Below are 24,499 nucleotides of genomic sequence, written 5' to 3'. Positions count from 1 at the left end.
AGAGATTTGAAGTTGTTGACTATATAGCCCATCCAGTTGAGTAATCAGAGAGTTAGAGCTACAGACGGCCCCTCCCGATTCAAAAGACCCCGGTGCTCAGTTGAGTGAAGGCCTCACGATGTCCGTAAAAACTGATCACCCTAAAACTTGAAAGCTCTCGGATGAAACGTTGTCGTTTCAAGGCCTAATTCAAATTATTGAGTTCTTCTTATCTTACTACGAATTGAAGGTTTGAGTTCTTTCATAAAGAAGAATACATTGATTTCTACAACTTTTACATCTCCATTTACAAAACAAAATATTCGTAGATCTGAAGTAATCACTAAATATAACTAATTGATTGCCTCAATTAGAATGACGATTACCTTAAGTAACCTGATTATTGTAGTGAGGTTTCGTGTAATTTAACTACTTGTAGTCAACTATTTGTAGTCGTGATTGTAAATCAGATCACAGAATAGTAATTGGTGACGCCCTGCACTATCCGATACTAATTACTAGGCGTCTGCTTCTGAGCATTGACTGAGCAACAAAATGGTTCTCACGAACTTTCTTCCTTACCTAATAAGCCACCAAAGAAGCAACGTGGCCTTGGTGTAGTTTCAAAGAACTGGTATAATAGCCTCAGCTTGAGAGCATGAAAAAATACTAACAATCTGGTCGTCACTATTAGAGGAAGAAATGGTAGCGTCCTCCCAGACCAGATACGAAAGTATTGATACAGAACCAGTGTGCAAAGAAAGCACTCAATATTGAACAAAACGACATCGTCTTACCTTCATTCACCAAGAGGCGCAAGTTGAGGTGTCCAATATCAATATTAAATGATAGCCAGTTAACATTCAATAAAGAAGCCAAATATTCAAAAGAATATTGGTTTGTAGGCACCTGCTCTGCTCCGTTCTGCTTTCAGTCATTCTGATATTATAAAACTAGCCCCACAAAGCTAACTAACATCCCTGGAAGACAAAGATGAGACTGAAAAGTTTCATGTACAGACCCATTTTCATCTTTAGCAACCATGACTCTTTCCAAGACTGAAAATCATAAATAATCTTGGCTGTGGATATTCAGCAATCTGTTTTGTCATAAACTCCTCCTCTATAATCACGGATAGAACTCTGGACAAGTCGTAATATAAAAGTTTCACTCAGCACTGAACAATTTTACAAGGCGAAAATTTCTTTTTTACGATTTTCAGATGTCTGACTTGGAAGAAACGACCACTTGTCGGTGAACGACACTCGAGAAAAAAGATGTATTTAGCGAGGGTCCTTTGACCTAAAATTGGATACTTGAGAAATGTACTGGAAGTTACGAACGAGTTTCGGGGGAATTCAGGTCACCAGCAATTGAAATCACTTTTCGAATAATAGCTTCTGCTGAAAGCGACTGCAGTGTTTTATACCAGAATAATGATTTTATACAAGAAAATTGAGGACTATATTTACAATTTTTGTACGGCAGATGGCTAGCACACCATGAAAATATACCTTCAGAATGTCGAACGTGATATATTTAACTTACTGATGAAGTTATCATGAAGCGAAACTCGTCCTTAATGAAATTCATCGTGAAAATTCTATAATTATGATGGATAGTGCTAATAATTTTCATCATGTTTTCAGAAGCCTAAACTAAAAGGGTTATATTTTTAACTCTATACATAGATGTGTAGATCATGCAAAGAAGTTACTTTCAGACACTAGGTTAGGTTAGGTCCCAAGTGAGTCGGTTTATTGTGGTTCACACCTATTCACACTCGGCCAAATAAACCCAGCTTCTTAACGAAGCCAATTAGTTTGTATGGTGAGTGGTCTTTCAGGTCAGATAGTAAGAGTACGGCTCTGCCGAACTCTAAAGACCTAATTCGGTCCCCAGCGGGCCAGGCACAAAGTATATGCTCTGTTAATAGGGTAGTCAAATAGTCAATTTGCAAGAATCCAACCTTGATACCCACAACAATTTTCCCATATGAGGGTTTTTGCACGTCAGCTACATCTGACGATGTCTTAGATTCAACCGTGCAGGGATTTTTCGCCTCTCGTTTTGGTGAATCATCACTTGAGCGCAAACGTTTGCAAACCTGCTCTGCGTAAGCCGCTCAAGAATTTGGTGCAAGGCGGTTTCATAAGGTACCCCGCTCTTGAGGAGATGACTCAGTCGTTTCCTGGCTGCACCACCAAGCTTTTTATAAGGTTCAGTTGTTGCATCAGGAGTTGGGGAATTGAGAACCTCTCGCTCCTCAACTAAATTTACAGGGAGGTCCGTTGGAGTCGTAAACTCGACATCCATCTCCTCTGTAGACTCGCTTCTGAACTAAATTCACAGGGAGGTCAGTTGGAGTCGTAAACTCGATATCCATCTCCTCTGTAGACTCGCTCCTGAATTATATTTACAGGGAGGTCAGTTGGAGTCGTAAACTCGATATCCATCTCCTCTGTAGACTCGCTCCTTAACTAAATGTACAGGGAGGTCAGTTGGAGTCGTAAACTCGACATCCATCGCCTCTGTAGACTCGCTCCTGAACTAAATGTACAAGGAGGTCAGTTGGAGTCGTAAACTCGACATCCATCGCCTCTGTAGACTCGCTCCTGAATTATATTTACAGGGAGGTCATTTGGAGTCGTAAACTCGATATCCATCTCCTCTGTAGACTCGCTCCTGAATTATATTTACAGGGAGGTCAGTTGGATTCGTAAACTCGATATCCATCTCCTCTGTAGACTCGCTCCTTAACTAAATGTACAGGGAGGTCGGTTGGAGTCGTAAACTCGATATCCATCTCCTCTGTAGACTCGCTCCTGAATTATATTTACAGGGAAGTCAGTTGGAGTCATAAACTCGACATCCATCTCCGCTGTAGACTCGCTCCTTAAGTAAATGTACAGGGAGGTCAGTTGGAGTCGTAAACTCGACATCCATCTCCTCTGTAGACTCGCTCCTGAATTATATTTACAGGGAAATCAGTTGGAGTCATAAACTCGACATCCATCTCCTCTGTAGACTCGCTCCTTAACTAAATGTACAGGGAGGTCAGTTGGAGTCGTAAACTCGATATCCATCTCCTCTGTAGACTCGCTCCTGAATTATATTTACAGGGAGGTCAGTTGGAGTCGTAAACTCGATATCCATCTCCTCTGTAGACTCGCTCCTGAAGTATATTTACAGGGAGGTCAGTTGGAGTCGTAAACTCGATATCCATCTCCTCTGTAGACTCGCTCCTGAATTATATTTACAGGGAAGTCAGTTGGAGTCATAAACTCGACATCCATCTCCTCTGTAGACTCGCTCCTTAACTAAATGTACAGGGAGGTCAGTTGGTGTCGTAAACTTTGCTCAACCCCCACATCCCAAGCCAATGCACTCGCCGAAAACAGCATGCGCAGTGGTTCAGCAGTGAAAGATGAACAAGGACAGCCAACCCGCCAAACTGGAAGTCCCTAACTGGAATGTTTGGAATACAAACTGAGTAAAAAAAAGTGTTTTTTTGTATGAAATGCAACGTTCATATTTGTTTGGAAATAATTTTTCAGAAGGGCTTTTTTTTCAGTTTCTTCTTCCATCTATGTATAGAGTTACTTCTGAAATTGATAGCTTTCTTCCTTTCTTCGGAAGATTCCCAAATTTTTTTGGATCAAGATGGAGTAGTAAAAATCCAAAAACTTATTTCCCAAAAAATCAGAAGCTTGTTTCGAAAAGTTGAGAAATGTACCACCATAAGTCAATAATATCCCCTCACAAGTACTGTAGTCTATTAGTATCACAAGTGTGATCAGAGAAACGGTACTCACCCTCACAGAACTTTATAGCTGGTAGGACAATTTTTCAGACTCGGTTCTGTTCTTTAAAAGTTCTGCAGACACTAGCTACGTAGGTGGATCTAAAGTGAGTGAGTCAATTCAACCCTCCCCTTTAACCCGCCGATGTTCATTGTGGATTACACCTATTCAACATAGATCAAGCAATTATCACAGCATAAGGCATGTCCAAAATTACAAATTTATCATTCATATCTTCATTTTATGAACCATCATGTAAAATATGTGAAGGAATTGGCCGATACTTCGGCAACTTTACTTCCAAAGGAAGAAAGAAAGCAAATAATTTCAAAACGAACTCTTCACAGAGATGTGTATATCATGCATAGAAGTTACTTTCAGATGCAATCTGCAAGAAAAAGCCCACTCTTTCGTGTAATTCAATGGCAATGTGAAAGTGTGAAGTTTGTTGAAAAAATAAGGAGGATTTTCATTTTTCTCAAAAAATATTCATTTGTTCATCAATTTTGTCCTCGTCGAAGTAGTCGTTCTCAGATATAATACACTTAAAAATCTGTTTAAAATCTGTTTTTCCGTTAATCAGCTGTCGCCCCCATACGAACGACAACCCTCAGAAGTTGAGAAACTTGTGCGAGCTAAGGACTAACGATGTCTTCCTAACACGGTTGCAGAATCATTTCAGCTTCAATCAGATTAATTCTCTCGAGAAAAATATCTGGTCGAGGCGGGAATCGAACCCACGGTCTTCCGATCGTGAGTCAGGCGCACTTCCACCGCGGCCAATTCCACAGTCCACTTGTACCAGCGTTTTTTCCCATCCTCGAAGCTGTTCTGATATGCACTTTTTAGTATGTCCAGCATCGCAAAACGCCGTCCTTTCATAGGTCTCTTCAATCTTGAGAACAGGAAAAAGTCGCAGGGGGGCAAATCTGGTGAATACGGTGGCTGAGGCATGATTACGGTGTTTTTATTTGGCAAAAAAATTACGAACAAGCAATGACGAGTGAGCAGGTGCATTATCGTAATGCAAAACCCTTCAATAGTTTTTCCGCAATACCGGACGTTTTCTTCGTATTATTTCTCGCGAGCGGCGCATAACTTCGAGATAATACTCTTTTTTGATCGTACGACCATGTGGTAAAAACTTCTGATGCACTACGACACGGTGATCGAAGAAAAAAGAGAGCAAATCCTTGACATTTCATCGAACTTGGTTCTCCTGGGCTCTTCCATTGGGTCGATTGGACTTTGGTTTTCATGCCATGATCATATACCTATGATTCATCACTAATTATGACCCTTATAAGCAAATCTGGATCGTCGTTGACGTCGTTCAACAATTCCAGAGCGATGCTCGTGTGACGGTTTTTTTTTTGTCAAAATTCAAAAATTTTGGAACGAACATTGCTGCCACATACTTCATGCACAAAATTTCCGAAAAAATTCCCTGACATGAGCCAACCGATATGCCGAAATCCTCAGCAACTTTTCTAATATCAATTTTTTTCGCTTTCTCAACATTGTCATCGGTTGTTTAAAGGCTGGGACATCCAGAGCAAGCTTCGTGATTCACATCTTCTCGACCTTCTGTGAAAAGCTTGTACATTTGTCAACATTTTTGGGTCAGAGTACAATCACCGTATGCCACTGACAACTTTTCAAGTGTTTTTGACCAATCAATTCCAATTTGATGCTAATTCTTCGATCCATTTTTTTTGGGTAGCCGAAAATCGCCGAACACGCAAAATTCTTCAAACTTTTATGCCTCTCACCAACAAACTAAACATGCTAAATAGCTGAAACTGTGAATATATGTCCAAGACGAGTTTACCAATATAAAAAATGAAAAGATCGGTAATCGAACGTACAGAACTAGTTGTTGTTGTTTCGAGGGGGCTTTTTGTTCCAGTTTGTATCTGAAAGTAAATTCTATGTATTGTAACGAACCTGAAGCCGCTCCTGATCGATATGCCGGCCTGTTAACAAACACATGACATCACCCCAAAAAGGAATGCAGTCGGCAACCGCCGGTAAAACTCTAGTTGAGTATCCAACCGACTACAGATTTCTAGAAAGAATCGTTACCTATATAAGACCGGCTTCCCGACCCAAGACAGAGGTCTGAAAGTGAATCGAGCGGTTAAACAAGGAATTCAAATAGTGAAAATAAATTAAGCGTTAGTTGTTAAGTGCTGTAAATAAATTAGTTTGTGATTAGTGAAATAGTATTGTCGGAAATAAATTTGTTTAAGACAGTTAATTCTTCAATTTGTTAGTGTATGTATAGTAAATTCTGAAAATATTAAACATTATTTTGATACCAATAATTTGATTTACCTTCATTAGAGTTCTGCATAAATTTATCAATTTGCCCAACTATACAGCTTCAAAGTGAATTTTCTCAATAAGTTCCCTAGAAATAACAAAGCTTGAAACGAGCTCGAGGCTTATTAATTATGAGTTTTAATGTCCCATAATTTATCAAGGCGATATGAAAATTCAATTCCATTTCATAATTGCTTCCAGTATTCGGCTTCCACATCTGTGTTCACCATGAAACTGATTAATGAATCGTAAACCCAAAAGGGACATATATTTTCTTTAAGGCGACAAGTATTAATAAGGAATCACAAGCGAATAATCGTGGTTTTTATTTTATTTTCGCTCTGCTCTTTCAATGAAGAAATAGAAACAGTCAATGGACAGACAGCAACTGAAGAAATCGATAACAAAAATATCATCATTAGAAGATCATAATGATAGCCAAACAAAGAGTAAGAAATGAATAGAAAAATCCAGCTGAAGGCTTGAAGGCTAGAGAAATCTCGAGAAAAAACTGAAGGAAACTAAAGTATAATTGAGAAAGATAAAATAGAAATCATGGAAGAGATTTGGAAGAAATTGTTGTAAACTAGAGTGAAAATTTAAATCTCTTCTGTGCACTATGGAACAGTTATAACGAATAAGGTAGAAATATAACAGAAAAAAAATACGAATAAAATACCAAAGTGTTTTTTCTAATATACACAGGCGAAAAAACTAGGGAAAAAAGGACCAAACAAATAAAACGCAATTTAGAAAAATATTCGATCAATAGAACTAATAGATTGAATCAATACTGTATGCTGGGCTGATGATGTTAATCATTCCTTACACGTTCAACACACCGATGTATCATACTTTTTAGGTTTAAGGTAGAATTTTTATGATGCTTGAAATCTTTTTCTGTCCAGAAGAAGTTTTTTTTTATTTTTTGTTCAAGGAAAGGGGTACGAGACCAACTTGTTGTTATACACTTTGATTGTAAGAAACAATGAATGAATAAAAACAATAAAAATAATGAACGACTATATAAAAACGACAATAGTAAAGAAATGAACTTAATCCAAGGAGATAGAATCCCTCGTGAAACATATCTGAATATTCTATGAAATCAATGGGGAACATTTTTATTGGTTCTATAATTCCGGAAAAAAGGGATGTGTCTACGAGGTGGGCCAGAGAGTTCCCAATTTTAGTATTCAGATTCAGATCTTCATTCAACAATATTATGTTTTAAACATTTGTAGCCGATGAAATATGTAAATACATAGCATGCATATAAGTATATTCTATAGTAAAAAAATAATATATCTGTCTAAAACTACATCGTAGATTTATGGAATTATTGACTGAAGGTAAATTTTTAGATAAAATAAGTTGAACTGATACTGAGACACCTAACAATTCACAGCAATAATATAAAATTATATAATTATAATGTTGATATAAAATGAAATAATAATTAAGTATTATGTGAGTTGCAGGTGGTTACTCTTTCAGCCAGTATACATTCAGAAAATCTTCAACAAAGTAAGTTTGTTCCGGTTCTAACATACGAAACTGTTTGAAAACTGCGAAAACTGATGCGTACAAACAAAAAATCTCAAACAATCTAAAATAGTCTCGGACACTTAGTTAAACCAGAACGCATTTCGAGAAGACCACTGCCACCTATCGTATATATGAAGAGATGAAGACGAGAAAATACTGTTGATCATGTACATTTTTTATGTAGCGTATCCTTGTAGTCAGTTCAAATGTTATCTAAACCCAATCATCAATTATTTGAATCAAATAAATAAAAAAACAACCTAGAAAATAGCCCAAACAAATTCCTACATGAATGCGCATGAGCAACGGGAACAGTTTAGCCTCGAGAGCAAGAACGATTCGGGACGGTTCAAGACAGTTTAGGATAATTTCGCAGTCGAAACCAGAACAGAGGATTCATCAATTCGAACTTATCTTCAATAAACCAGACCGCTCTACATCAACTGCTCATGATCCTGACGTCCTATAACCTGAATTTCGTAGAACCAGAACAAACCTAGTAAAACTAGTGTTGCTAGAGTGATTTTTTGTTAAGTTAGATAGATTACCTTCGGAACATTCTATCTTTATAGATAATTTGTTGAACAGATTATTATTGAGAGAATTTTGTTGGCTAACAACTAACCTATATTTTGTGATGCACTGTTTGGAACCTTTGGTGTTGTAGTGAGTATTACTGGAGTTTCATCCAACACCAAACCTTTATTTTTAACACCTCGACATGTGTTTCGATTACCAAGTGATCATCTACAAAAAGAAGATTAATCTTTCTCTTGAAGATGATCACTTGAAAGATTATTCGAGGTATTAAAAATAATGGTTTGGTATTGGGATGAAACTCCAGTAATATTCATAACCTACATTTGCTCAACCTTAGATTGTTTGACGATTCCTTAGACAGGTTGTGTATACTGCATTTGTCGCGTATTCATGTATGTTTTAACAATTTCCAATAGGATATATGATGGAATTGGCCGATACTTGAAAAAAAACATATCTAACATATTCAAAAAAACACTTTATTGTGATATTTTCACTAAACTATTTTACAAAAACGCATCACGTGTTTCGCCATACAATGGCTTCTTCGGGCGTGTCTTTACAGTTATTTCCAATAGGGTTTGAAATATTTGAACACACGGTATCGCTAATATTCCATACTTTTCCATAATATTCATGAGAACTCATAAATTAATGCTCTACAAAAATCTGAAAATTATATCTTAGTCATATGATATTGCATTGTGAACCCATCGGCCTTACCTGAAGATACATTTGAGTAAGTATCTGATTAGATATGGTACAGTTTCTTTACTCGTTTCTTGATCTAGAGCAAAAAGCGGTACATGTGCCAATTGAAATGACCAGCTCTTGATTTGCGGAGGCATGGGTGCAGGTCGGTTCTTGGTTTTTTATAGAAATTCAACTATAAGCGCTGTAAAGGGTTACCAAATTAAAAGCTCTTATTCGGAGCCAGGCACAGGAATTACTTCTCAGTTTTGCATCTCTAACATAGTTAACAAAAATACTAAACTTCTATTGAACATGAACTATCACTGTATAAAAAAATCAGAGGTCAATGTTCTCAAATTTTCTATTATTTCCAATGGTTGGTCAGTAGGAAAAATAACTAAGTACGGGGTCTTACACTAGGGTTTAATGCACTAAACATTACAACTTCTGATCGAAATCCTATTTCCAGAAACCATCAAGGAAACTCAAGGCTTTCCTGTCCGACAGTAGCCACCTCAGATTTGTTTTAAAGTGCAGCCAAATACGTCCAAGGCGATCTCCTCATTGTGTCCAATTTATTCCTGTTCTTATGCATGCAAATGTTTTCTGCTATTGGTTGCTCTTATACTTCTATATGCTTTTATATTGTTGTGCTTGTATGCTTTTATTATTTTGTACTCTTTTGATTTTGCTTGACAGCCCTAAAATACTGATTACTCTACTCTATTTCAAAATATGATTTTATATAATCCCCTTTTGAATTGATATCTATAAATACCTCATAAAGTTGGAATTTGTTTTGATGGATGATTCTCAAAAATCTTATTCATATTACAACTACGTGTTCTTTATGTGAAGCCAGGCACAGGAAATATCCTTAGAAAATGTCATCCTTCACACATTGAATCGGTATCGGTTCAAAGTTCAGGTAATGCTACCACCTGTTATATTCGCCCCTTCGTACACGGGGCCCACAGATCTGTGAAAATGGAAAATTCAAATTTTGAATAATTGGTATGTTACAATCAGAAAAGGCAAAAAGGAGTTTTTTTGTTCAGATTGTGTCGCGAGCAATATAAAATGGAAAGTGAAAAAATGGCATGCTAATAGAGCATATTAATAGAGTATTTCTGCACACATCTTGAGGGACCATCAATATGGCTTTCGGAAACAAAGATCAACTGGCGACCTCCTATCGTATTCCATATATGGAATAATGCAATCGTGAACCATGGAGAATCAAGAGCAGTTGCGCTTAATATTTGTAAGGCTTTTGATCGTGTGTGGCATGAGGGTTTGCTGGCCAAACTTCGATGCTATGGCTTGTCGGGTCATTTTTGTGTATGGCTCTTCAGCTTCCTGAAAAAAGGTTCCCTGCAAGTGGCCGTCGATGGATATCTCTCGAATACTTTCACCATCAGCGCTGGTGTTCTCCAGGGATCCATATTGTCTCTAACCCTCTTTTTATTGTATATCAACGATATATATATCTTGGCACAATCATGTCTTTGGAATTGCAAAGGCTGCTCCTTAAAAGCTTGGAACACTGTTCCGAACCAGAAAACTGTACACACCTCAGCAACGTTTGATGCTGTATAAAGCTCAGATCAAACCGAAGAAAGGTTGGAGATTTGTCTCTGTTTTATAGATACTTTCACGGGAAGTGTTCAAGTGACTTGGCACATTTGATTCCACCAAGAGCGGTACCTATCATAAATACGTGGCGGACTGTGGCTGCTCATCGTTTTGAGGTTCAACTCAGTACACCTAGAATTCCACTTTTTGAAAACTCTTTCATCTGGAGAACTGCGTTTATGTGAAATAAACTTCCTGAGAACGTTTTTCCAACTGGATTTAATCTCCAACGATTCAAATCCACTGTGAATCGCTTCTTCCGCACAGGCACCGCTCTGTAGGGCTTGTATTGTGTCCTTTAAAAAAAGGTGCTAAACTTTTCCAAAAGATTCATCTCATGAATTCATCAATATGTTCGTGTTTTCGATACAGGCTTCATAATTCAACATCAGCAGTCTCAACATTGAACTTTGTTTCAACGTGGTGCAGTATGAAATTAAAAATATATATTCAGTGATGACATCTTGTCTAAACATAACATTATTTGAAAACTCATTTGGGTTTGTCAGTCATCCGAACCAGTGAAGAGACAGATGTAACCTTAGAATAAATAGCTGGCTAGATCATCTGTTATGACGCTTTTAGACTTTTTGAGAGGATACGTAAACTCGTGGATTGAATGAGGGGTGGTCGCAAAGAAATACTGCCCGAGGAACATTTCGTAATGTAAAAAATGGAATTGTTAACAGATTTCATATAATTATAGCCAAGAAGTGAATGGTGAATCAACATTTTGAACATGGAAGGAGAGTGAGTTTTGAATTAAATTTTTATTGAAACTATATTCATAACATTCGTTACTGAGACTTCGAGATATATCTTTCTTCCTCGCAGTAAACGCACTTACCACTGTTTAAAAATCTGTTTAAAATCTGTATTTCCGTTTATCAGCTGTCGCACCCCTACGAACGACAACCCTCAGAAGTCGAAACTTGTGCGGGCTAAGGATTAACGAGGTCTTACCCCTTTTAACATGTGATTTATAACCACTGATGATGCATACCGCAATTACAGACGAAACGTTTGGTACATTAGGTTCTATTCGACCACGGTCTACTAGCTCCGACTGTGATATCTTCATTCAGCTCAATAGGGAATGTTCCTCAATTTAGGTTATTACAGCAAATGCAAGTTTGAACAAAATAAAGTTGAGTTCAATTCATGAGTTTTTCAAATTTACATCGAAAAGTATTCAAATTGATGTTTCAAATGTTGGGTTTTAATTTTCAAAGGGATTTGTTTCTAATTCACATATTGGCAACAGCGCCTAGAATGCTAGATCGGAGTTCAGGTTAGAAGTATGCTAAAAGAAGAAGAATCATGTCAATAGTGTCAAATTAAAACAAAATATAAATTATAGTTCAATACCACCTCCACAAGCCACATAAACAACAGTTGTTTTGTTATTTATTTATATAGAGGAAAATAGGTAAGGTGCACAAAATGTCACATGTCACAGAATGTCTCGGAACTCGGAACATAAGTAAACAGAACAGCACGCCTATGAAATATGTCATCTTTGTTTGTCTCATACAGGTAACAGATTCATTGTCCTTTATTAGCTATAACCGATGTTGCCAAATGGTGAAATAGATACGAATCCCTTCAAATGTTGAATGCATTATTTTATCTTCTTTTTTAAGTATTCAAATACTTTTTTAAAGAAAAATGTTGAAATGATAAGTTTAAAATGCGTTCTTTTAGAGTTCTTTTATGAAAACTACTTGATACAATAGGGAACATCCCCCATTGATGGATAACTATTTCAAAATTCAATTGCAATATTTGACGTACATACATACAGACAAACATTGCAAGTTGAATAAAAGTTTATTAAATGTCCGTCTTTCAAGCGTCGAGTGAATACCGTTCTACGTGAATTCTGACTGGCCTGAATATCTTGACCCGTTCAAGAGGGGGAACTTTTCACACCTTCAAAGTACGTGCACTATTCAAAAAAATAGGTGAAGGTTCAAATTCCGCAGCCTATGTACATTCGATTAGCAATGTCAGAAGTGTTTTGAGTGTTGGATGTTTCTGCTATAGAAAAAAATTGATCGAAGAATTTGCTTTAAATTTTGTGTGAAAAATTGAGTTGAGTGACAGTGGCATACTGTGATGGTACTCTGAATCAAAAAATTTTTACAAAAAATGTTCACAAAAGTTCGAGAAGATGTGAATTACGACACTCACCCTGAACGCCTCAGTTCATCAACAACCGATGAAAATGTTGAAACATTGAGGAAAATTGTTATGGAAAATCGTCGAATCGCTCTATTGCTGAGGATGTCGGCATATCGGTTGGCTCATGCCATGCAATTTTTCTCCAAAATTTTGGGCACGAAACGTGTGTCAGCGAAGTTCGTTCCAAAATTTCTGAATTTTGAACCAAAAAACCGTCGCATGAACATCGCTTAGGAATTGTTGAATGACGTCAACGGCGATCCAGATTCGCCTGAAGGGGTCATAACTGGTGACTAGTTGTGATATCGAAACCAAAGTCGAATCGTCCCAATGAACGACCCAGGAGCGTTAAACCCAAAAAAAGCACGCCAAGTTCGATGAAATATCGAGGTTTTGCCCAACATTTTCCACGATTATCATGGTGACATGATCGTACGGTCAATAAGGAGTAGTAACTTGAAGTTATGCGCCGCTTGCCAGAAACGTCTGGTATTGTTGAAAAACAATTCATGGCTTTTGCATCATGATAATGCACCTGCTCACTCGTCGTTCGTGATTTACTGGCCAAAACAACACTATAATCATGCCTCAGCCACCGAATTCTCCAGATTTGGCCCTCTGCGGTTTTTTCCTGTTTCCAAGATTGAAGGGACCAATGAAAGACGGCATTTTGCGACGATTGGAGAGATGAAAACCGAGTTGTTGAGAGAGCTCACGGACATAACAAAAAGTGCATATTAGAACTGTTTCGAGATTGGAAAAAACGCTGTCGCAAGTGAATAAAATCTGAGGGGAACTACTTTGAATGGAGCAAAATAGAAATTGATAGAGTTGATGAGAATGGTAGGCTAGTTTGAAGAATATACTATGAACTTTTTCAACGAAGAAATATATATCTGTGCCTAGTAACGTTTGAAAACACGACGAGGAATCTCAGAGAGTCTGGGAATTGTATCGATACTTCACAAATCTGGCGAAAGCGAGTTTCTTCTTTGCTATTTGACACACAGTGCTTAGTTCAACAAAAAAGTATAGTGTAAGTCATTTCATATTATATAATAAGGCAATTTACACTTTATTTCCTATTCAAAATTGAAATGATATGGGAAACGTAATATGCCAATAGCTCATAACGAATTTTGAGCAGGTATTTTGAAACATTCAAATTTGATTGTCGAATGGTTTTGAATATTAGGTCAAATGTCAGCAAAATAAAATTCTAAAAAATGATCCTCCTTACTTGTAAACTATTGTATTGTTGTGAATAATCAATATATTTCATATATTTTTTATTCATTTAAATTAGTTGTGAAAATACTTAGCGCTCAGAAATTCCTGCTCAAAATCAGTTATGAGTCCTTGGAATATAACTATTCGATGAATAGATTCAGTTTTTCAAAGCTGCATAAAAATTTTAATATTTTCACGCACAAATGAAGGTAGAGGCTATCAGAAGCAAGATAAAAAGCCATTACAAAGCTGACGATTTCCACGTCGAAGGTCAGTGCGAGTCACGGTCTGTTGGGAACGTTTTGAAAAAGGTACATTATGTGATAGCTCTGGTGATAAATGATAGAAACCAGTGCAATTGTTTGACTGACAAGGTAATTTCCAACATTTTTGTAGTCTATCTAGTTTCCTGATTGGGAGTTTTGTCTTTATCGTGCTTAATTGGTTTCCGCTGGATGAGCTTAAATCAGTATTCTGTTATCAGCGCTCCGTTTCGTGTTTTTGGTAGAACAGAAAAAACATATTCAATATTGGAAATGGTCTTAGTGACATTCAAAACATGTTACTTGTTTTTTCCGTAAAATTGAATCACTAATCAGAATTTTTCCCATTTTGATTCAAGTATACTATTGGAGTTGATTGAATAAATACAATAGCATTTCGAATTCTTTTCCAGTCTTTACCGTAAGGGCCATAACAAGTATTGTGTGTTTTAGAAATTTAGAATTCCATTATAATTTTAACTCTTACACTAATGATTGAATCCAAACACATAACATAATAAAAGTGTAAGTAGGTGAAATTCTGTAATATTAATATGATTGTTGTGGATATTTGAAGTAATATGCAAACAATTTTCAAATATTTCTCTACTGGCTTGATACTCCCTTTTGTCCATTTTTTGAAGCACTGTTACATCCGATGTTATTTTATTTTTTGGGACCCGAGAAAAGTTTTCGGCAGCATTTATTTTCACAGCTGTAGAGATGTCAATATAACCTTCGGCTATTGTTGATGATCACCAACCCCCATGCTTTTTCAACGTGATTATATCTGTTCCAGAGTTCACTAACAATGAACCAGAACTTCTGCGGAAACAGTGCCCAGTAAATTCTTGCAGGTTTGATAATTTTATAAATTTTCGCAATTTCAATTTTGCTTTTAACAACAATAAAGTGGATTTTTTTATTGCCATTCAAGTAAAACTTCCGAAAATGAGTTTCAGAGGTCATTGTTAAGAAGATTGTGAGCACTTCTCAGACTTATGAAAATTGGTACCACGGAAATATGTCTCTAAAAGTATCATAAATTTGTGCTTCTCAAGTATTTTGATTGTCAGCCAGTAGAGCATGTCTGGTCAGTTTCATTTCGGATGATGTAATACCTACACGGCCTGAGGCATATTTGATAAGCGATATCTTATTCGCAAAACATGTGAAATAAAACATATCGTATACATTAAGTCGCTTGTCAGCGTCAATAACAACAAACACGCGACAACGCCTCCTACGCCCAAACAAAAATTGTTGCATAGTCGTTTATTTTAAGTTCTGTCGCGGTGCTTTCGATTAAGTCATATAGTCCAGTGAAAATGGATTCATTCACTGATGCTGATAATGAATCAATTCATTACTGTGAGGCCCACAGTCTATAATTTTAGTAAACCATAGACCTGCTAGGCAACGTTGGTCATTCTAATTGTAGTCTAACAATCTTTCGGTGTGATATTCTTCAAAGACTTACAGAACTTTGAAACTGTTTTGTAGTCAGTGTTTGGCAACAGGTATTGATTCGATGAAATCACTTGCAAAGATTTTCCTTGTAAGACACATCTTCTTCATTACCTTCCAGGACAGGGTGACCAGAAATCCAGACCAGAGACAATTTGTTGGGTGTTCTTATAGAGGAGAAATTTTGGGCTGTTCAATACCATCTTGGACAAGATCTATGATAATTTCATTTCATTTGTTCATGTGTGTGATTGGTTTCCGCCAAATTCTCCACAGTGACATACATTTCCGCCTGAAATAGACCGAAGAGGTCTCTAGGCAGACTGACTGGCTGAGAACACCTGCACCAGAACATGAAATTATTTTATGATTCATCAGTGAACTAACACCTATCTATTTTTGGTATATCCTCCTCTCGAAGAATCAAATCCTCTATACTCGGAAGTAGAACTGTATCAGAGAAGTGTGACTGGCTGTTGAAAGCTTCAAGTTGGTGATCATTCCCATAATGCTGTGAGTTTCAATCAGTAGTCTGCCATGTGCTACGCTTTGCATAAGCTTGTTTTGTACAACGGTGCGGTGTAGTTGGCACTGAAGCAATCCAACTCTATCTCGGTACGTTAGAGAGCTTTGCCTGACCCTTTTGCTTTGGAGCTTTCGGTCATAAGATAATTGATCGATACCTGATCATTGTTTTAACAATCTTCACATATATCTGCTTGATTTGTTTGGGCCGTATGCCTCAAGATTCTCCAGATATCCTTCAACAGGTCCGTAAAAATACTCTGGCTTTGTGTGGAATCTTTCTCAAGTGAGCGTTCCAGGTGAGTTTTTACGGACGACAACACCTACATATTTAACTTTCGCTGTACGATTGAAGGAAAGTAGTCAAATAACCCATCTATTTCGGTTTTTCTGGGGTTGACAGGTATCTGCTCGATCTGACGCTAACTGTGGACGTTATCCAATGTGCTTTTATGGATATTACAGAGCATCCTTCTTGGCGTGGTCATTATCATGATGACAAGGTCATTAGTTTGCATGGGCATCAGGCAAAGTGTCAGGCAAAGTGTCTTTCATGAATGACCAACAGAAAAGAAAACAGTACTAACTCCTGAGGGCAACCTTTGTTGACCTTGAACTGAGGGTTAATCTTAAGGAGTCGTAGCATCTGTTCGGTTTTATAATGTATTTATAATACATTTGATTTGGACAGTGCATTGTTAATTAGTTCTTCGATATCGAAATATGGCGTAGCTCAGGAAACTAATTATATACTCAATAAAAGCCTTGCCATCACAGATCTCAAGTAGGCCAAGGATTTTTACAGAAAGACAGATCATAGAAAGTGTTACAGTTATGAATATATACCAGCATGAACTTTTTTATTGACAATTCATTTTTATCTCAGGTAGGTAGGGATAAGTCTTAAATGAGTGGGTGTATTCGACCCTCCACTGACCCACGATGGATCATTGGGGCTCACATCTACGATATCGACCAATTGAATCCACTTTCTTTATGAACCGGGGAACTAAGTATCCCTTTGTCCTGATCCTTTATTACGGCACTTGGAGTCGTTTAGTTCACTGTAGGCTCTGTTACAGGGTTTTGATTACTCTGTAGTTAATAGGGGGTCTCACGAATAGCTAGGGAAAGAAAGTCCACAACAAAGCTTGCTAGACGAGATGGTCGCCCGATATCTGGAAGTGACACTGAGTGGACGCAGTCGGCACGGATATACACACCTTAGGATAAGGCGTCGTTCAAGAGGACCATGAGAACAACACCAACCGCGGCAATGGAATTAATTACGGGTCTGACCCCTCTGAACCTGTACGTTAAGGAGGTTGCGTTAATGGCCATGGTACGATTACGCACGGCTGGTGTAAACCTCGAAGTAGGAATGGGTCAATTGCGGGAAGTGCTTACTACGCAACCTCTGCTGCAGGCAACTAGTGATGCAACTGAACCCAGGTTTGTGTTTAATAAACCCTACAAGATACAAATAAAACAGAATACAGAGTCAGACGCTAGAAATGCCATACGCATATTTAGTGACAGCTCAAAAACCAAAGAAGGCTCAGGATGTGGAGTGTATTCCAGATCACTAAGCTTAAGAATTAAGTGTGGAATGGGAAAAAATACCAGCGTGGTCCAAACAGAACTGGCTGGTATCTCAATCGTCGCAAAAGAAATAACCAGGAAAGGAATTTCTGACAAAAACATAACAATCTGCACTGACAGCAGACAAGCCTTGAACAGATAACGTATAACAGATAACGTAACGTATAACTAGAGCACAAGATTCAGCCAAAGCCTCGGTAGATAATAACATTATCCTGAGGTGGGTTAAATGGCACGATAGGAGTGAAGATAATCGCATTGTCGACTCTTTAGCCAAGGAAGCGGCTGGACTAAGAATGTTAGGACCCAGTGGCACCTACGGCCTGATGACTTCGACAGTTGCGGAACTGGCCAAATGTTACACCCATACTCAATCCTTAAAGAGTTGGGATGGAATCAAAGGATGCAATCGTGCCAGGATCACCTTGGGCGACCCTGGGAAGCTGGCGCCGAAGAAATATCTGGCGGTGACCAGGAAAAATCTACGCTTAACAGCAGAATTTCTGACTGGCCACTGTCAACTAAGGAAACACCTCCATAATATGGGGTTGGTAGAGCCACCTCTATACAGAATGTGTGAACAGGAAGATGAGACTGTCAAGCATGTCCTATGCGAGTGCCCGGAGCTATCGTCAATAAGAGAGTGTGTGTTCGGCGAGTCTTGGCCTACACTTGGCCGATATAAAGGAGATGTCTCCCAGTGACCAGCCCATCTTCCTGGAAAGGACAGGATGGACGATGACCTAGGAGGACAACTCCTCGGGAGGATGTACAATGGCTCACATGTGGCCTAAGTGCTGTGGGCTTACACTCACCCTCCCTACTCTACATATACAGATACCGAAGAGGACTCTTCTTCCCCAGATGACACCTTACCCGGCAGATCTTTTGTAATGTCCCCCGCTGCACTGCGGCTTATTTCAGGGTGTTTTACAAATTATTGTTCGGATTATTTTTAGTATTTTTGAAAATTTACTGGACAAGAAACATTCTCAATCACTTGCAAGCACAGGTCATGGTTTTTTGAGATTGAAAATGCAAACTGACTTTTGCATTTTCAGTGAAATACCTAGTTTTCCAAGAGTATTGAACCACTGATTAGTGCACAGCTATTTAGAGTTGTGTCGCGCTGCCTTCGCTTTAGGCAAAAACCAACTGCGACTCTGCTTCACCGACCGAAGTGTCATTCAGAACAGCGGACACAATCTCCATATGCACTAAGTCAGTTAGTCGGTAAGGCATTATTGCACCGAGGAGTCGCCGTGATTCGTATCTCCGTCGATGCAGTGGGAGTGCAATACGCCTTATCTCGCTGCATTCGTCTGGGTTATTATTATTGTGAGTGTGTGCCGGGTTCGAAACTCTCTAGCGCTTCTATTAATAATAACGGTGGATCCTGGAGCTGGATGTGCATGCGATAAGCGAGTCGATAGTCGGCGATTAGAATTGTGAAAATCAGAAGTGCGGATAAGTTTCGAGTGGATGTGCCGATGAGGATTTCGGCGAGTTTGGTAGTTTCAAGAGGTAATTTCAATTCCGAGACCTCTCTGGAGGTATGCTATCTGCGAAACGGCCTTCTGCCGGTTCTGTGAGAGATACAAGTTTGTGCTGAAGTTGATTCGTGAATATTTCAATCGAATTTCTTTATTTGATCAGGGTGTTACAGAGATAGCTCCTAGTGTACTATTATTCTTCAGGTCAATATTTAGCAGCTTGTGAGAATATACATGATTTTTCTTAATAACCTGCTAATATTTGAGAAATAGACAGAATATATTCATGTTTGATTCCCAAAATGGATATGACTCGAAGGTCTTGATTCTTGGTCTTCATGGTAATAAAATTTTAGGTATTTTTCTATAGTAACTTCAGTATGATTATAGATTTTTTTGTGAAACTTGCTATTTTTTATGCATTAAAAACCATTGTTTGCTGTTTGAAGGTGGTTGACTATGTTTCATGGTGAATTTCATGAGTTAGGGCTTCCATTGTCTTATATAATCTGTATCTGTAGAGTAGGGAGGATGAGTGTAAGCCCACAGCATTTAGGCCACATGTGACCCATTGTACATCCTACCGAGGAGTTGTCCTCCTAGGTCATCGTCCATCCTGTTCCTTCCAGGAAGGTGGACAGGTCACTGGGATACATCTCCTTCATATCGGCAGGTGAAGGCCAAGACTCGCCGAACAGAAATCCTACTGTTAAGCGTAGATTTTTCCTGGTCATCGCCAGATATTTCTTCGGCGCCTGCTTCCCAGGGTCGCCCTTTGATTCCATTCCATCTCTTTAGGGATTGAGCATTTGGCAAGTTCCGCAATTGTCGAAGTCATCAGGCCGTAGGTGCCACTGGGTCCTAAAATTCTTAGTTCAGCCGCTTCCTTGGCTAAAGAGTCGGCAATGCGATTACCTTTACTCCTGTCGTGCCCTTTAACCCATCTCAAAATAATGTTATTATCTACCGAGCTTTTGGCTAAATCTTGATCACACTCTAATACTAGCCCTGAGGTTACACGTTGTCTGTTTAAAGCTAATAGGGCTTGTCTGTTGTCGGTGCAGATTGTTGTTTTTACCAGAAATTCCTCTCCTGCTTATTTCTTTTGTGGCTATTGAGATATCAGCAGAGATTATATGATATGAATTGATTTGAAATCCCTGAAAGAATAGATAAAATTTATAGCTGATAATAACAATTGTATTAATCAAAAGCACCCTGAAATGAAATTGCAATAAAATAAAATACAAGCAGCAATTGAAAATTGAACAATGAAAAAGAAATAAAAATTGAAAGATTTCAAACCAATTTATTTCACGACGTTTCGATTGTTAGTTTCCACGATCGTCTAAAACTGAAAATTGAAATGTCGTGAAGTAACTTGACTGGAAATCTTCCAGTTTTTATTTCTTTTTTATTGTTCAATTTTCAATTGATGCTTGTATTTTATTTCATTGCAATTTCATTTCAGGTTTTTCTGCTCAATTTAATTGTTTTTATCAGCTATTCATTGGGTTATTTTAGGGATTTCACATCATTTTATATCATATTAGACAAGTCCGAACTAATGGCATGGTTTGCTGTTTTATTCATCATTTCATTCATTGAAAAAAATGATACGCCACTGTTTTCGGAACCTTAGCAAGTCTGGTCTAGTAATTATTTTTGATTGAAATGCACATTTGCATACTGTTAGGAAATTGAGTATTAATGAGGATTGAAATCGTATTTTGTTGGTAACAGATTTTGTTTTGTAAATAAAACAGTTCGTGAAATTTTGTAAAGTCTAAATCATTCCATTTTGGAAAAAAATGTAGGTGTACATACATATTTCGACGTGTAGATTACGAATCCAAAAAAATCGGCTCTCTTCTCATTTCCAGAGTTACAGCTTTCTAAAGTTCCGAAAATGTCACCTTTTCAGTATTTTTTGTAAATTTTCAGTTTAATAATCAAAATTTTTCTTATAAATTTTTTTTTATTTTCACGAAGCTGTGAAGCTGTTTGAAGTTAATGTCATAGTTGGCATGTGTTTTTGCCTTTATCGTTGAGATCTTAAATTGTTTTTTGACCCTATATTATATTGAGTGAAAAATGGCTTTAAGAAATGAATCAACATTCAAAACAACATGTCGAAAAATTAATCAAAATAGTATTTATTGCAGAATTATTTTGATGGTTTAATTTTGTACTTAATTTTGTAGATAATGCGTTATTATGGATGATGCAGGATTTTGTCAGGCCTCAGAAAGAAAGGCCAATCGAGGTTTTGTAAATATACTGAAATAGTTAAAATAGGCGCGTTATTCTTTTTGAACGGGAGCATTGCTTTTGTACTACTTTTGAATTAGGATCAAAGGAGTGTTCCTACTACTTTTAAACGATAAACCTGTACTATAATTGATTAGATGACAAAAATTCTCTCTCACTTTGAAACTTTGTTCAAACTCATGTCTAATATTTTCATAAATAGTTCGCTTCAAAATGGACATTCAAATCATGTTTCGATAGTAGTCCAACCCGTGCTAGGAATCGCATGTTGAAATATAAGACCTCGTTAGGTCGCTGGTTCAAATCCGGCTCGAAGGACCAAAAAATATGTTGCAAATATTACCTAATTTGGTTAAAAAATTCACAACTTACCTAACAAAATGTCGCTAGTTCCTTTCTTCCACCCAATAAGTTGACAATTAGGGAAAATAGGAAGGTAAAGTAGGAAAATGAAGGAAATATGAACTCTAATCGAAAGATTTTCCGAAAATTGCTCCCCAACAAACAAATAACTAAATTCAAATGTATCACGAACCGATGAAACAATAATAATAATAATATATAATGATCTCCGTCTTTTATAAACTCGAGGAACATACTATTTTCTTCTTACCAATACGGTTCTTTTTCCTTTACAAAAATGCGCGGTTGCCGAACTATATACTTTGTTCCTGTATTTACAAACTTCGAACGATACGGAACAATTAGCTCGCACAAGTTTCTACTTTTGAGGGTTGTCCTTCGTAGGGTGGCGATAGTTGGTTGACGGAAAAACAGATTTTAACATATTTCGATAGATTTTTCAACAAAAATATGTAAATCATACATATAAGTTACTTTCAGATACAAACTGCAAGAAAAAGGCTCCTCGAAATAACAACTTCCATATAAACATTGAATTAAACAAAAGAAAAAGTACTTTAGAAACAGCTAAGTTCTGTTATGAGAAAGAACATTGAACTATACAAAATTTACTTTTTCCCATTCAGTTTATACTTCAAACATTCATTATTGAATTTTTTCTGTCATAGAAAAGCTACACAATATATCAATAAATCAATCAATCAAAGCATACTTTATTGTTTGAAGATATACATCTTATTGACGAAGTCTAAGAATCTATAGATGTATAGATGAAAATTTGTCCACAAAGATGCAATACAAAAGATAAGGATGGTTATGATTCGTGAAAGTATTAATGCAATAAAAAATTATATGAAGAATAAATATTGAATTAACATGGTATTGAAAAGTTTAATTAAAATACTCACTCAAACAATAACAGGGTATATCGGCGAGCATATTCTTCACTCCATTTTTAAATTGAACAGTGCTTAGGTTCGCAGACCTCATTTTCAACGGTAAATAATTGAATAATTCACCCCCATAATAGTATATAGAATCTTTGAATGAATTCGAGGGGGGGAATTTGGAGTCTGAAACTATTTACTCCTGCGAGTGTGGAGCGTGAAAACAAAATTTGATTTATGTTTGTAAATCAGGCAAACTCTCTCCAGAAAGAACAGTCCAATGACTGTTAAAATTTTATTGTCAGTGGAAAGATTTCTGCAGGACTCTCCAGAATTGGCTTTGCACAAACATCTCATACCTTTTTTCTGCAGTATCATCACAGAACGGAGAAGGGTTGCATTGGATGCTCCCCAAAATGTCACAGTGACAGCGATGAAAAAAAATGAGTACCCGATATACTACGTCTGTTACAAAATAAGATGAATTTTTCTCGAAAAATATTCATTTATTCATCAGTTTCTATTTTGTCTCCTTCAAAATAGTCCTCCTCAGATATAACAAACTTGTGCCAGCGTTTTTTCTTCCAATTCTCGGAGCAGTTCTGATATCCCCTTTATTGTATGTCCTTGAGGTCTCTCAGCGATTCTGTTTTTATCTCTTCAATTACCGTAAAACGCCGTCCTTTCATGGGTCCCTTAAATCTTAGGAACTGTAAAAAGTCGCAGGGAGCCAAATCTGTTTAATACGGTGGCTGAAGCATGATTACGATGTTGTTTTTGGCCAAAGAATTACCAACCAGTCGAGTGAGCAGGTGCATTTTCGTGATGCAGAAGCAGTGAATTTTTTTTCCACAATACCGAACATTTTCTTGGTATTGCTTCATGCAAGTAGTGCATAACTTCAAGATAATACTCTTTATTGACCGTACGACATGTGAGAGGAACTCCTGATTTATTACGCTATGGTAATCGAAGAAAAACCGTGAACAAAATCTTGAGATTTCATCGAACTTGGCGTGCTTTTTTGGTCTTGGCTATCCTGTGCTCTTCAACTGGGACGATTGGACTCTGGTTTCGATGTCATAACCATATACACCTGATTCATCACCAGTTATAGATACAACAAACTAAACATGCTAAACAGCTGAAACTGTAAATATACCTCGTAATGGTATATATATATATATATATCAATCTTTGGAGTATCGATATGAGAACTTTTTCTCAGTTATTTGCGTTTCAGTTTATTTGTGAACATCAAATAGGAAAGTCTATCTATTCAAATGCGGCGATAAATCTCCAAATACGTAACCAGATGAAGAGCTAAAGCCATTCAGTGGCCCGACATCAATCGTTGCGTTCTGCAACAGGCATCAGGCATTCGCATACTAAGTGTAAAAAATAACTGCAGCGGCGCCAAGCTAATTCCTGGGTGTCATAATCGGACGCATATAAATCGTTTATAGTAGGTTCAGTCTATTCAAAATGCACGCGTTGTTTATTTATAAAATTGGAAGAGAAAGGTTCATTCACCCGTAAATGATTCTATCAATCTAATCTTTTCGATGATAGTTCTTTAGCTACAAATAAAACTACGAAATTTCTTTTATTTGACAGCCATTTATTATCCTGGCCACTTTTGTAAATGTTGAATTGCAAGAGGATGGGGTACATCTGTTTAGTATCGTACT

At 37.3% G+C, this 24,499-nt stretch overlaps 1 protein-coding gene across 2 annotated transcripts in view; it reads left to right on the top strand.

Annotated features, from left to right (window-relative positions):
* Nucleotides 1-24,499, top strand: part of Liprin-beta (liprin-beta 1) — a 147,190-nt gene that overhangs the window by 42,388 nt on the left and 80,303 nt on the right. Inside the window, exon 1 of one of the 2 annotated variants that reach the window (XM_074181555.1) lies at nucleotides 19,000-19,318. The exons of the other annotated variant lie outside the window; for it this stretch is intronic. The gene's annotated coding sequence lies outside the window, so the exon portion shown is untranslated. Of the gene's footprint in view, nucleotides 1-18,999; nucleotides 19,319-24,499 lie in introns of those variants that run through there. 2 annotated transcript variants of the gene reach the window in all.

This window comes from Leptinotarsa decemlineata, unplaced genomic scaffold (assembly GCF_025532065.1).
Source record: "Leptinotarsa decemlineata unplaced genomic scaffold, Ldec_3_MD MMD2_tig00026314_RagTag_RagTag, whole genome shotgun sequence".
Taxonomy (NCBI): domain Eukaryota; kingdom Metazoa; phylum Arthropoda; class Insecta; order Coleoptera; family Chrysomelidae; genus Leptinotarsa; species Leptinotarsa decemlineata.
The sequence above is the reverse complement of the archived record's forward strand: the minus strand, read 5'-3'. Positions and strand labels throughout refer to the sequence as shown.